This window comes from Lycium barbarum, chromosome 4 (assembly GCF_019175385.1).
Source record: "Lycium barbarum isolate Lr01 chromosome 4, ASM1917538v2, whole genome shotgun sequence".
Lineage (NCBI taxonomy): Eukaryota > Viridiplantae > Streptophyta > Magnoliopsida > Solanales > Solanaceae > Lycium > Lycium barbarum.
This window is the reverse complement of record NC_083340.1, coordinates 147,619,670-147,632,825: the sequence shown is the minus strand read 5'-3', so window position 1 is coordinate 147,632,825 and position 13,156 is coordinate 147,619,670. Positions and strand designations below refer to the sequence as shown.

The following is a 13,156-nucleotide window of genomic DNA, read 5'->3' as shown; positions in this document are numbered from 1 at the left end:
AAAGTTAAAGTTAACTCTTTTAAAAAGCCAAATGGCATTTTGTGATTGGACACATATATTATTTAATTTAAAAATTAAAAAATATGAACAAAACTGATTTTTTTTTTTTGCATTTCGTGAATTAATCAACGAAATATGTTTTTTTTTTTTGCATTTCGTGAATAAAAAAATGAAATAGGAAATTATAATTTTTTTTTGCATTTTGTTTATTAAAAAATGAAATAGGATAAAAAAAATTAATTTTGTTCATATAAAAACAAAATTGGAAAATATATTTGGTCCAATTTTCCAATTTCGTTTTTATATGAACGAAAATAATTTTTTTTATCCTATTTCGTTTTTTAATACACGAAATGCAAAAAAAAAAATTATAATTTCCTATTCATTTTTTTATTCACGAAATGCAAAAAAAAAAAACATATTTCGTTGATTAATTCACGAAATGCAAAAAAAAAAAAAATCAGTTTCGTTCATATTTTTAAATTTTTTAGTTTTTAATTTTTAAGTTTCCACACAATTTTTTTAAAAAATATGTAAATTACGGAATTTTATTATTGGCAATTTTTTTTTTAAAATCTGGAATTTTAAATTACTGGCAATTTATGATTGGCAATTTTTTTTTTTTTAAATTTGGATTTTTTTTTAAAATTACGGAATTTTATTATTGACCAATTACAATTTGCCATTTGGCTTTTTAAAAGAGTTAATTTTAACTTGTTAGTTTGAGGGGTATATTTGAGCCAAAAACAAACCTTAAGGGTATTTTTAGACCTAAAAGGTGGATGGAAGGGTATTTTTAGACCAAAAGTGTCACGACCCAACTAGGAGCCGCGACGGGTACCCGATACTTGTACCGAGCACCCCTTATCTCGTATCGTACGTTTGCTACTAGGTGGGCCGTATAGACTATACCGTATTTTTTTTTTCTGTTGCTCAATGCTAACATTAATGGCATAATTGTAAACATGGACTTACAAATTTTGCTAGCACATTATACAACGACGAGGACAACAAAAGTACAAAACATCTGACTGTACATATCTGTCTACGAGCCTCTAAACGAAGTACATCTACATATACAAGAAGGGCCGGGTCCTACCGTGCCCGAATATATACACAAAAGTAGTACTAAGAAACTGAGGCTCCGAAACAACTGGAGCGCTGCCGCAGTACTGCTGATGGAGCTCCTGGGAGTCAAATCTGTCTACCTGCTGACCTGCGCGGCATGAATCGCAGCGTCCACAAGAAGGGACGTCAGTACGAGTAATGTACCGAGTATGTAAGGCATGAACAATAACATACGGAAAATATAGAACAGAGATGATGACATAAAAGAGATATAACGCATGTCATGAGGTAGAAACATAACCTGTACATATAAGTGCACGTTGACGGATACAGGCATGCTTAGCGCTGCAGAACGTGCAGCCCGATCCGTATATGCTTATTCTATAACATATTGCTGCGGCACGTGCAGCCCGATCCATATACATATAATATTTTGCTTTCTTGGAAAACATTTCTTTTCATATATATATAACATAGAACATATCATATTGCCGAGGCGTCGGCTCCGATCCATTTAACCATATATCCCGCGTCCGGGACGATATCATGCACCATACTCCAACTGATCAGGTGGCTATGCGTCTATAGCGCCTTACCTTTCCCCATCTTCCCTATATACATTTACATGTACTTATAACATATATACGGCATGCATGAAAGTCCAAGAAAATCATGTTCGCGTCGGAGTGACGTAAGGTCGGTAGCCCCCGATTACACTATGGAATAATCATGATCGTCATGTTTCACCTTGAAGGAACTAATATTATAAGGCGAGACTATCAATGAAGAATAGCATTAAGGGAAAACATGGAACAAGATCGTAAAACTTATAAAACATTACTTCATGTACTTTAGAATCTTTTAGAAAATAGAGTCATGGCAAAGGAATAAAGTTGGACTCAAGAACTAGTTCATTATTCTTGTATTCATATTAAATCCTTCACTTAAGACCTTTAGACATACTATCATTCTTGTCATACTCATCATAGACATATTCTCTTTAGAATAATTACAACACTTATCGTTTTATAAACGGAACAATCGAGAAAATCCGGGAACAATGGGCCCACCTCGGATCAAATGAGGCGGCATACACAATTTATGTATATTACATCCCATGACGTCACTTGTGAGAGTTTTAAGGTAGTCGGGTCTCATTTGTACAAGTTCTAGATGTTTAGGCAATTTTTTCAAATTTTCATAACATATTCAATTCAATTCTACTGAATGAAAAAGGGAAAACTTTAGACGCGGATTCCGGAGAATAGGGTTGTCCCCGAGGTTCATATCCAACCTAGTATGTCTAAGACATGCCAATGAAGGAAGGGTAAAGCCTTACATACCTCTTTCCGCTCCTTATGCTATTTCAAATTCAATTCTCGTTTCCTTCAAAATCTACAATTGGTCACAATTACCAAATATCAATTTCAAGCCTTTAAGAATCCAATCTTAATTCATACTTGTCTACGGAAATTTGGGCAGCATCTCCCCTATACATAGAGCATCCCCGAGAATTTAACTCGGCTAAAATAATTCAACAACAACCCAACAACAACACCAACAACAACAACAATCACTACACAACACAATATAGCATAATTAGTCCTCTTTCCAACATAGTGCAATAACTTTCACTCCAACTTTACATTTCCAAACCAATCTCAATGTTTTTACATTCATTACTAATCAAGATCATTACAATATAATTCGGAAGCATTTCATATCATTTCTACAAAATATTCACAAGATATACAAAATATACAAACTTTCCACCAAAACCATAATCCATCCAAAACTTCTAATCTTCAATCTACATATTCATAACATATTTCCATCTTCCAATTTCATCAACCATAATCATAATTTGCACCTTAACTATTTCATTTTCATAATTACATAAATCTACCATAAAATCACAAAACTTCTCATAACCACTTAACAACCAATCTTTCATGCCAATATGGACTATTATCCTTCCAAATTCACCAACTAACATAATAATTCACATTTAGAACTCCATTTCCATAATTACATAAAAACTTCATTAAAATCACATAATTTCCTATAACTATTTCCAATAATTTTCCATGCCAACTTGAACCATTTTCTTCCATTTCTAGTATAAGGTCCACCACAACTATAACTAGAATACAACATAAAATTCAACTCATCTTATTTATACAACCTTACATACACATGCACACATGCAAACCCACTTTGTAAACCTCCATATTTCCATAAATTCTACTCATTTCTACATACTACAACATAAACCAACCTTCATAACATAATAAAAAGGAATTAGTTCTTACCTTTTTCTACAATCTTCTTCACTTGACCAAGTTGTCAACTTGAAGAAACAAGTGCTATTTCTTCCAAAATAATTACACCAAGTTGTAAATGACCCTTGAATTAGTGGGAATACCACAAGAAAATAATTTTTGGAGGAAGATTTTAAGGAGCTAAAATTTGGGGGTCATGGCCGTATGCCATGTTTTTCTTTGCTCTTATTCTCTTTTGTTCTTTGCTTCAAGAATGTTCTTGGTTGAAAATGAAGACTTAGCCCCTTTTATTATTAATCACATGACTAATTTAAATGGGCTTGGGTCCTTTATTAAGGACCATGGCCGGCCACCTCCTCACTTGGGCCTGATTTTTCTCTTCATTTTTTTTTGGGCCAACCCGGTTGGTCCCGAGTTGGATCTAGCCCACTGACCGTTCGACCTTAAAACGTCCATATCTCCTTGTACGGACGTCACCTGGGGACCCACGACCTATGGTTGGAAAGCTAATTCAATTATCTACAACTTCTATTTCTTGTTATATTTCCAAATTCCAAACTTATAATACCGTTTTTGCCCCCCAAATTCAGGTCACCCGAAAACGTTTTCTTAAAAATATTCGTTTGGAGGACTTCCACTTTGATTTGGCCCAAGGGTCCTTCATGAGTTGTGTTTAACTTTACATATGTGATTCATATAACTTGTCACATGTTTCAAAAAAAAAAAAAATCTTGACGTGTGGGCCCCACCTCAGCTTACAAATAATCCGACGTTCAAAAATACGGGATATAACACTTCTTAGGACAGTTCATCATCCCAAACTGTTTTTGTTTTGAGGACGGATATTTTATAGCTATGACAACGTATATAGGTAAGCAAAATAGAAAAAAGCATTTTTACAATGTTGCTGAGGAAGGGAATGAAAGGGAGAAAATAGACTATGTCGGTAGTATATGTAGCGCAGAGGAAAGAAGTGAATCATTAAAAATAGAAAGAAAGCAAAATTGCAAGATATCAACTCTGAAGAACGTAGATGAGGAGAGACATCGATCAAATGGACAAAACGATGACGACTTTATATAATGAGACGATGAAGATGACAAAAGTGGTTATGTCGGTGGAAGTAGAAAGGTGGAGATGCGTGGTAGCATTGGATTCTTCCCCAGAAATATTTTGGTATGTGTGTGAGTTGTTATATGTTATTAATCATTAGTATTCTGTACTTCATGAAGATGGAGTCTCGCATTTTAGTTTCTCTTCAATTTCTAATTTATTATCTCTTTTCTCTTTCAGTTGAACTTTGTAGATTTGTTTTCTATACGTCATTTCTTTTGTAGAATTTATATGCAAAAAACGTGGTGAAAATTGTAAATCGGTAAACATGAATTTTATGAGATGCTGTAAATATAGAATGTTTAGTCCGATTTTTTTTAAGGGAAAAGAATTTTTCCTATATTTAAAGCAGTGACTTCAGATTTTGGTGACTAATCGGTTGATAAGAGCTGAGAAGAAAGTAAACAAAAAGAGAAGGAAGAAAAAAACGGATGAAAAGGAAGAATGAAAGATAATGCTGCTGTAATCTGTATTAAAACAAGGATCAGTAATTATTTGAAACGAATATAAGGATAGATGTTTGTTTCATCCCTCAATGGTGTAGTTCAATTCGCTTTTTAAAAAATATTTCTATAGGAGAAATTTATTAATTGAATTTGTAAAATTACTTTGTTTTTTAATAGACTTTTACCTCAACAATGGCAAGTTATTTTTTTCATTTAGAATGTTTTGTTTTGATCTCTGATAAAAGCATTTTGGTTTCTCTTGCCAACAAAATAAGTTGTAACTTTTAGAGATTTTTTTTTAAAAATTTTATGCACCTTATAACTTGAAGGAACCAATGACTTATTATGAGAATATCACCAAATTGTCTTCCATTGGACAAATAACATACCAAAATCAACTCATAAGCTATCCTCTCCCAAACAAATCTCAATTAACTAAAATGTGCTAATGAAGCATTAATCAAACAAAAAAGGTTCAAACCTGAAAAGTAAGAGATCTTAGGATCAAAACTTACTTTAAATAAGTTTAGATCAAATAACATACAGTTACATGAATAGATACCGTGTTCCTGGTGAAAACGTATCTAACTATATAATTTTTTATATTACTTAAAAATTAGACTGAAATAAGAACATATCTAACCTTTATTGCAATTTTTGTCAAACAGCTAAAAAGGTTAATTATAGATATTTTATGTAAAAAAATTAATCAATGAAATTTTTCTCCATTAAATTTCCCTTCACCTTGTGAAACCAAACATGATATAAGAGAATGAGAAGATAAAAAAATAGGTGAAACAACCTATCTTAATTATTCTAAAAAAATTGAATATTAGAAAAGAAATTCATAAATATAACGAAATTAGTCATAACCGCGCGATGCGTGGTAAGTTCACTAGTTATACATATACTAGGTAATTTGCCCGCGCTTCGCGCAGTCATGACTGACCTCATTAAGCTTCCGAATTTGAATATTAAAAATTATGAAAAAAAAGATTTTAATTAAGAAAGTTTAAAGTAATAAAATTTAACGTTCTTAATATATATCATGTACTTCTAATGAAAAATTGCAAAAGTCTACAAATTTTTGAATTGTAACATTTGTTCCGTGATATAATTGCCTTGATTTTCGGATTGTAACATTTGATATAATTGTCTTCTCTAAATTGATTTATCTTTCTAAAAGGATTTGTAGAAAACATTTCCCTTCAATATAAATATGAAACAACCAACTAAATTAGCAATTTAAATTTGAAGAAAAAATGAAAAAATAAAGGATGAAACATAAAAAAGAAATAATACTGAAAAGCTGCAGTATACATGGTGGCTAATAATTGTTTTTACATGTAGAAACAACAGTGTTACTTCCTTAGCTTATTATAAATTAAGTCATTACACCTTCATCTTGGCCGTCTAGTAATTTAAATTTAGCTAACTTAAAAAGGGAAAAAAGGAAGACAATAAAAAATAAATAAATTAAACATTACATTAGAATTGATGAGGTAAAAAAAACATTAGATCATAGTTTGCTTGGAGGAGATTGATGGCCCTTGATTCAATCGCGGTTTCTTTTCATGATTCTGTCAAAATTTGCAAAAACGTAAATCATGCAAGAAAATTACATGGATAATAAACCATGCACAAAGTAAAATTCTTAGTTTTCCCATAGTTCAAAAGGAAAGTAAGAATGAAACTAAAAAAGGATAATTAAAAAAAATAAAAATAAAAATCCATATCCAGTTGGAAAGAAATATTCAGCTCTTTTTTACCTCTTTCCACATTTTTTCTTTCTCTCTGCAAATTCACGATTCTCTCACTCTCTCATGCCTATCCAACCATAAATTCCTGATTTTCTCCTCATGATCACATTTATTGTGCTTTATGGAATTATATATCAAGAAATATTGAAGCAAACTCTGCTTCCTTTTTCTCCTCAGCCACACATAAAGCACTGACGCCACCACCAGCCGGAGTAGCGGCAACGAAACTCTGGTACTGTCTTCCGAAGGCACTGAAGCGACCCTATTTGGCGTCAGATCCTCCCTGGCATAATGGAAAGCCTAATTACAAATTCACACAAACCTGCTGACCATACATAAAGCGATAAGCATGAACAGTGGTCTCGCCAATTTACACACACAGAAAAATTCACTTTCCAATTTCTACTAATGAAGTAAAAAAGGAAGAAGACGACTAAAGAAGAAATTCCCTCTAATGTTCATAGTTCACACTTCATAGACAACCATGTCTTCTAATACATATATTTTTTATCATTATGGTGTTTGAGTTAGCTTGCGTGCATGACTAATTCCACGAGATATCTACCATCTCCCATTAACAACAGGTACCAGTTAACTTTATCCATGGGAAGATATTGTCCTCTAATACATTTCTTTTGGAAAAAGTGTATATACAAAAGGAAATAGATATTCTCACCACCAACTTTGAAAATGGCTTGCGTAATATATCAACACCATTGAGTGGCTCTTAAAAGACGTTGCATGTGATCTGCCAGCTCAAAAGCCTGCCGTGGATTGATCGAACTACGTCTAAACATTAAAATGATAGTATCCGTTGGCTGCTGCTTCTATTTTGTTTATATGTGGCTGCATTTTTACCAGCAGCTACTACTTGTTAATGGGTGTAACTATTCGGGGAAAATTAAAGGCCTAGAAAGTTAAAGACCTTTCATCTTTCATTTTCTTGAATGAAAATAAATGTAGACAACTTTTGGATTTTTTAATATGAGTTAAACAGGGAAATAAGTGATCATCTGTTGAAAAGGCAAAATATACAATAAGAGGGTTCAGATTAGTCGTGTTAGAGTATTATGCATCTAGGTTTATGTTTCCTTCGCCTTCTGCTACTTAATGGACGAATTCAACCCTATGGTGGCAAAAGGATTATTAGTTGTGCCACTAAAAAGAAGATAGATCTTAACCATCATTTGGGTGCTTAGGGATGTACTATCTACCAACATAATTATCTAATATGGAAGTTCTCCAGGCAAGTATGTACCATTTTAGAAGATGCACAAAGCATAACTTCTTAAGAATAAGTTCAAACGGCCTTGCACGAGTAATTCTGTTTTTTTTCTGGAACGATGTTTGCTAACGTTGCGGTCAAACGTGTATCTCTCTACATTGTACAGTACATGCTGAAGTACTCTAGCCGTGTGGCCCCTCTCAAATTTGGTCAGCTTAAACTATGTTGGTTAAGCCACTGACTACAAAGAAATACCAGGATGTAAATGATATAGAAAAAGAATACGCATAAGGAGAAGATCCTAACCAGAGAAAAATTGGAGATCATCAAAAGAGTTATTGTCCTATTAGCAAATATACACCAAGAGGAAATAGTGGCAAGTTTGACAACATTCTTAACTCCATTATATGACTTTAGCAGTTTCTTTCACCGGAATTAAAAGGTTTGTACTTTAGTTGCTTCTAATAGATTTCCGTCCTTTTAGCCAGAATAATTCTCATAGTAAACGGTGTAAAATATTGAGAAGCTGACCATCTTTCTCATCATTGCTGTCGGAATAGGAAAGAGCCTACAAAAAGAAAAGCAATCAGAAAGGTAGAAGGAAGCAGGGAAACTCTTAAAAACAGATGGGCGAGGAGGATCAAAGCAGTAGCTTTCACTGTCATATTATTTTTTCCTTCTACAATGTTTACTTTTGTGTTGTCAACAAAACTATCAATGGACGTTGCATAAGGGATTTGTCGATTCCCGTAACTTTGTGGTGTTCTGAAATAACTCTTTATTATCTTTATTAAGAAGCTGTTGATGAAACTATCAATGGGACGTTGCATCAGGAGTTGGCACATTCCCGATACTTTGTGGCGTTCCGGCAAACTTCTTTGTTATCTTTATTAAGAAGCACCGAACTATTTCAACATGCTATGGCCCAATGACAAATAGCGAATGCATTTGAATTTTGAAGTGCTTAATGACTGCCGGGACACTTTTATGGCTGCGAATAAAGATTATCCCAATTGTAGATACTTTCTCTCCATCAAAAGAAAAGTAAGAATAGACTGCTTTGATATGTTGATCTCTGTACGAAGTGGTGACTGTATAAGCTACATTTATAGTTTATTTCAATGACAAATAAAGCACCAGATTAAAAGTTATCAACCTCAAATGGATTCATTCCCGATAACAATAAACTGCTTAGCAAAATGAGAAAAGAAAGGCCAAGTTAAAAGTGAGAGATGCATACCACTGGAAGAGCATCAACCAAGCTGCTGTAAATAGTGTCAAGTGGGTTGACCTGATTAACATTTAAAAATTCGAGGAAATGATGCATCGGTGCATAAAGTAGTCCATAATTCCAGCATGATGACACTAAAATGATAGAATAATCCAAAGATTAAACAATATAGGCAAGGAAGTAACAGTTTTTTTTTTTTTTTTTTTTTTTTTTTGAAGTAAGAATTCAAGGACATAAAACATTTTGAAGCCAAAAGCAGCCCCATGAAAGAAGCGTCTATAAACTTCTCACAGTTTTTGAGAAATCTGTGAAAATCCCTCAAGAAATACGACGATGATGAAATTCAGATCCAATAAGATCTCAAGTGAACAATACAGATCTGAATAAGTGAGTGATCCAATACTTATTTCAGAATGTTATTTATTAAATATCTCGGAAGGATATTAAGCTTGCCATGAACGAAGCGAAGGGAAATGCCTGAGGAAGAAGAATAAGGAGGAGCAAAATACCAGATGGGCCATCCTGATAAGGCCTGCAAGAGGATAGCCGTTGTTGATGCGATTAGGCCATGGTAAGAGCAAGTGAAACGGCGTTATAAAGGTGTTTAAAATGGTGTCCCTCAGGGGACAGCCGTTGAAGAATGGGTTTTAAAAGGAGACTTTTAGATTAAAGGGAAAAGGCAAAAATCTGAAGAAGCCAAAAACTCATTAGTAACAACATACTTTTGAGTGACTTGCATTTCCGGAGAGAAAACATTCACGTTTTAGTCTATTCCCGAATTCATATTAGCTAACTTCATTGAGATAAACTGCATGAAAGTGTACATACATATAACCCATCTATTTTGCTAATGTTTACCTCCCAATCAATTGGAACATGAATAACAACTTAAGACTGAAATCTGAGAAATTGAAAATATTTTAAAAATTAGTTTTTTTGGCTAAGCACATAAAACTACTATTTTCCTAGAAACTCGATACTAATTTGCAAAGTCAATATTTGCGTATAATAAAACAAAGCAGCCTAAGTAATTTACCTCAACTCAGCGGTGGAGGGATTGCACATAGTTAATAGCCTCGTCAAACTTCACAACTACTCTAGTCACCTATTAAAAAAATAGTGTACTTAAATTAGAATTGTGTCTGTTTTCTCTTAAATCTTGAATCTATGCAATCAAAGTTCACTTGCAAAGGCTTGGACATATGGTTTTACCAGGTCTCTTTTCTTCCTTGTATGTACGGTGAGAATTAAACTTAAAGAAGTACGGAAATCGTAAAGATATCAATACAAACCTCCACAAACGGGAGAAACCAAGTTAAAATTTTCGAAGAGTCGAAGTGACTACAAAAGACAAATCACTTGAAATAACATTTATGTTACCGAAGATAGGGTTGACAAGTTTGAACATCTTGATTCCAGTTCAATTTACCTGGTATGGAAATATGTAATTACAGCATTAGCAACATTGCGTGTAAACTTTCTTCCTGGGAGCTTCTTCTTTAGTTCTACAGCCGTAAGTGGTCTGCATAGTACAAAAACATGCATCAGAAAGTAGCTCTCTTTGCATCAGTCTAAGGGCCTCTTTTCTTAGCTTCAATGGTTGGAAAGAGAATTCATGTGTATCAACAAAGGTCTAATTGTTTCATTGTATGTTTGTTCACACATCTTTCTCTAAGTGAAATCAATGCTCACAAAGCTCTATGCCGGATGCCCGTAGATAACTAAGGAGATGAATGTTTTATCCATCTAATAAGTCACTCAGACTCATCAACACCAATTGAAAAAATCAGGTTGCATGTCAGATCAGTACAGTGAGCTAATAGTAGTTGACATCAAATAAATAACGATCAGATAGAGAGAGATAAGTCATTTAACATTCTAACTGTGAAGCTAGTATTTGAACTGCAATTCTTTCACCATCTTGCCTATACCACCTTCAAGCACAAAATCTTAAATTAACTTCATCTTCCTTCCTTATCTTATTTTATCCATTTTCCATGGGTTGAAAGTTGCATTTTAATTTGAGTTGTAAATGCAACAGAGAGGTGTGGATAAATCTAATCATAACCCACTCGACATCATCGTCTACGCTGGTTATAAGCTTTTGTTTATGAGTTTGAGACTTGAAATGAGAAGTATGTCTCCATACTTTGACCTTCCGCTGCCAGGAAATTCAGTTTTCTGATCATTTCTGTCCAAGAAAATGTGCTTTTCACTGTCCAAAAATTCTTTCTTTTCAAAGCAGCTTCCGGCTCTTTGCATTATTTAGATGCTTCGAAAATGTGTCTGACTGGGGAGACACTATAATATCTGTTGTCTATGGAGCAGCTAATGACATTGTACTCCTACACCTTAATAATCATGTCATACTAAAACAAACCGTTTCTTCAGAGTAACATACACGGAAACATACATGTTCAGCCTACCATACTACCACAGTTATATGCTCGTTTCAAAAAAATCAACAATGAAAACTGATGTAGTACTTTCTATGGCCATGTTTGCCCTGAGAATAAAAAATTTGCTTAACTAAACCACATGACACAACTACCATTCTTTGGCCATGTTTGCCTAAATATTTATCTTTGATTAACAAACCGATGTAACATAAGACATAAGTACCCATTTGAGAAATTTAAGGAACAAACTGTTCTAATCTTTTTATATCATATTTGTCCTAAAAAGCAAACCTTTAATTAACCAACTTACATCACAGAAGAACCTCTTTTGATAATTTCGAGAATGAACTGTCTAATCTTTTAGGTGGTCACCTTTGGCCTAAAATCAAATCTTTTCTTCTCAACCTTTGCTTCAAAACTTTTGTGATTTTTCTATGGCCATATTTGTCTTAAAGATCAAATCCATTTCCATAATATGAAAATGAACTGGGTAATCTTTCATGGTCATTTTTTACCGTCAAAGTCAGACCTTTGCTTAACCAACCCACTTTTCAGAATCAGAGAAGCACTTTAAAAAAGATATCAGCTTATAAAGGTACTACTACTATATATCAAAAGCCGCATTTTCACTCCTTCCTCTTACTTGTTCAGATATCCTTTAAAAGGTCATTCTTTTCTTCAATTGATATTCTAATCCCAGCAAAGTACAAGAAAGCTAACAGAATTTAGTCTTCTACTGAGTAAAAGAAGAGACCCTAGCTTTTTCGGAAGAGAACAACGACATAAAATGAATTAACAAAAACTAATCACTTCAAAGGGAGCATGAGAGTATATGCAGGTACTGTAATTGTTCCGAGGGCATTTTGCGGCAACTGAAGGCACAGATGCTGAAAGTATCCGATCGTTGCCGTACATGCAGTAAACATCTGTGATGTAAATTTGTTCAAGATGGTGAATTGAATTTCAATAAAGACAGAGAATTAAAAGGTAGTTAACATCCGCAACTCCTTTAAGAACTGGCCCGATTTTGTAGAATTTGATAGAATCTGGTAAGTACAGTTGTTCCTCTTGATTGGCAACGGTAGCATGGCCCATGGATATGGATTGTGGGAAGAACAAGAAAAAACGAAGAGGAATACAGTAAGAGCAATTACGAATAATAAAAAGGTACCTTTTCTTTTTTAGGGTGTTAATGTAAGAGGTGACTGGTTGGGTTTTCTTAAGCAGCGTAGAAGTTGGTAATTTTTAAGTAAAAAGTCCAAAAATCTGAGAAAAAAAAAATAAGAATCCTGGATTGTGAGGCTGCCATGTCAGCGGGCTCAAGTCTTGCAATTATATAGATATAGATATAGATATCAAGCTCTAAGTGATAAGTTACATCGAAAAGTAGATAATCCGTACCCAGGTACAAAGTATCCTAATTAAATTTGATGAAAAAATTGATGAATACATAAAACGAAAAATGAAAAAACAAAGCAAAGACATAGGAGAGTAGAAATATCTTACAGCATCCAAACAACAAGAAGTAATTCTACAGGTACTACAACAAATTAAACCTTGATCATTAAAGAAGCAGCTACTTAGCTCCTATGAAATTCTCTGAGAAGCCTTGAAGCAGTTATATGTATAGCT

General features: G+C 33.7%; 2 long non-coding RNA genes across 3 annotated transcripts; both read right to left on the bottom strand.

The window, feature by feature from the left end:
- Nucleotides 1-963: 963 nt before the first annotated feature.
- Nucleotides 964-4,474, bottom strand: LOC132638819 (uncharacterized). The gene is made up of 3 exons (XR_009581905.1): nucleotides 3,381-4,474; nucleotides 2,412-2,463; nucleotides 964-1,216 (listed from the first exon to the last, which is right to left on the bottom strand). It is a non-coding gene; the product is annotated as an uncharacterized LOC132638819 (long non-coding RNA).
- A 1,611-nt stretch (nucleotides 4,475-6,085) lies between these two features.
- On the bottom strand, nucleotides 6,086-13,102 carry LOC132636962 (uncharacterized). Of its 2 annotated transcripts, XR_009581496.1 has the most exons (4): nucleotides 10,555-13,102; nucleotides 10,162-10,230; nucleotides 9,135-9,657; nucleotides 6,086-8,462 (listed from the first exon to the last, which is right to left on the bottom strand). It is a non-coding gene; the product is annotated as an uncharacterized LOC132636962 (long non-coding RNA). The 2 variants fall into 2 exon arrangements; XR_009581495.1 differs by having other exon boundaries at nucleotides 6,086-9,657; nucleotides 10,555-13,098.
- Between the last annotated feature and the right edge of the window lie 54 nt (nucleotides 13,103-13,156).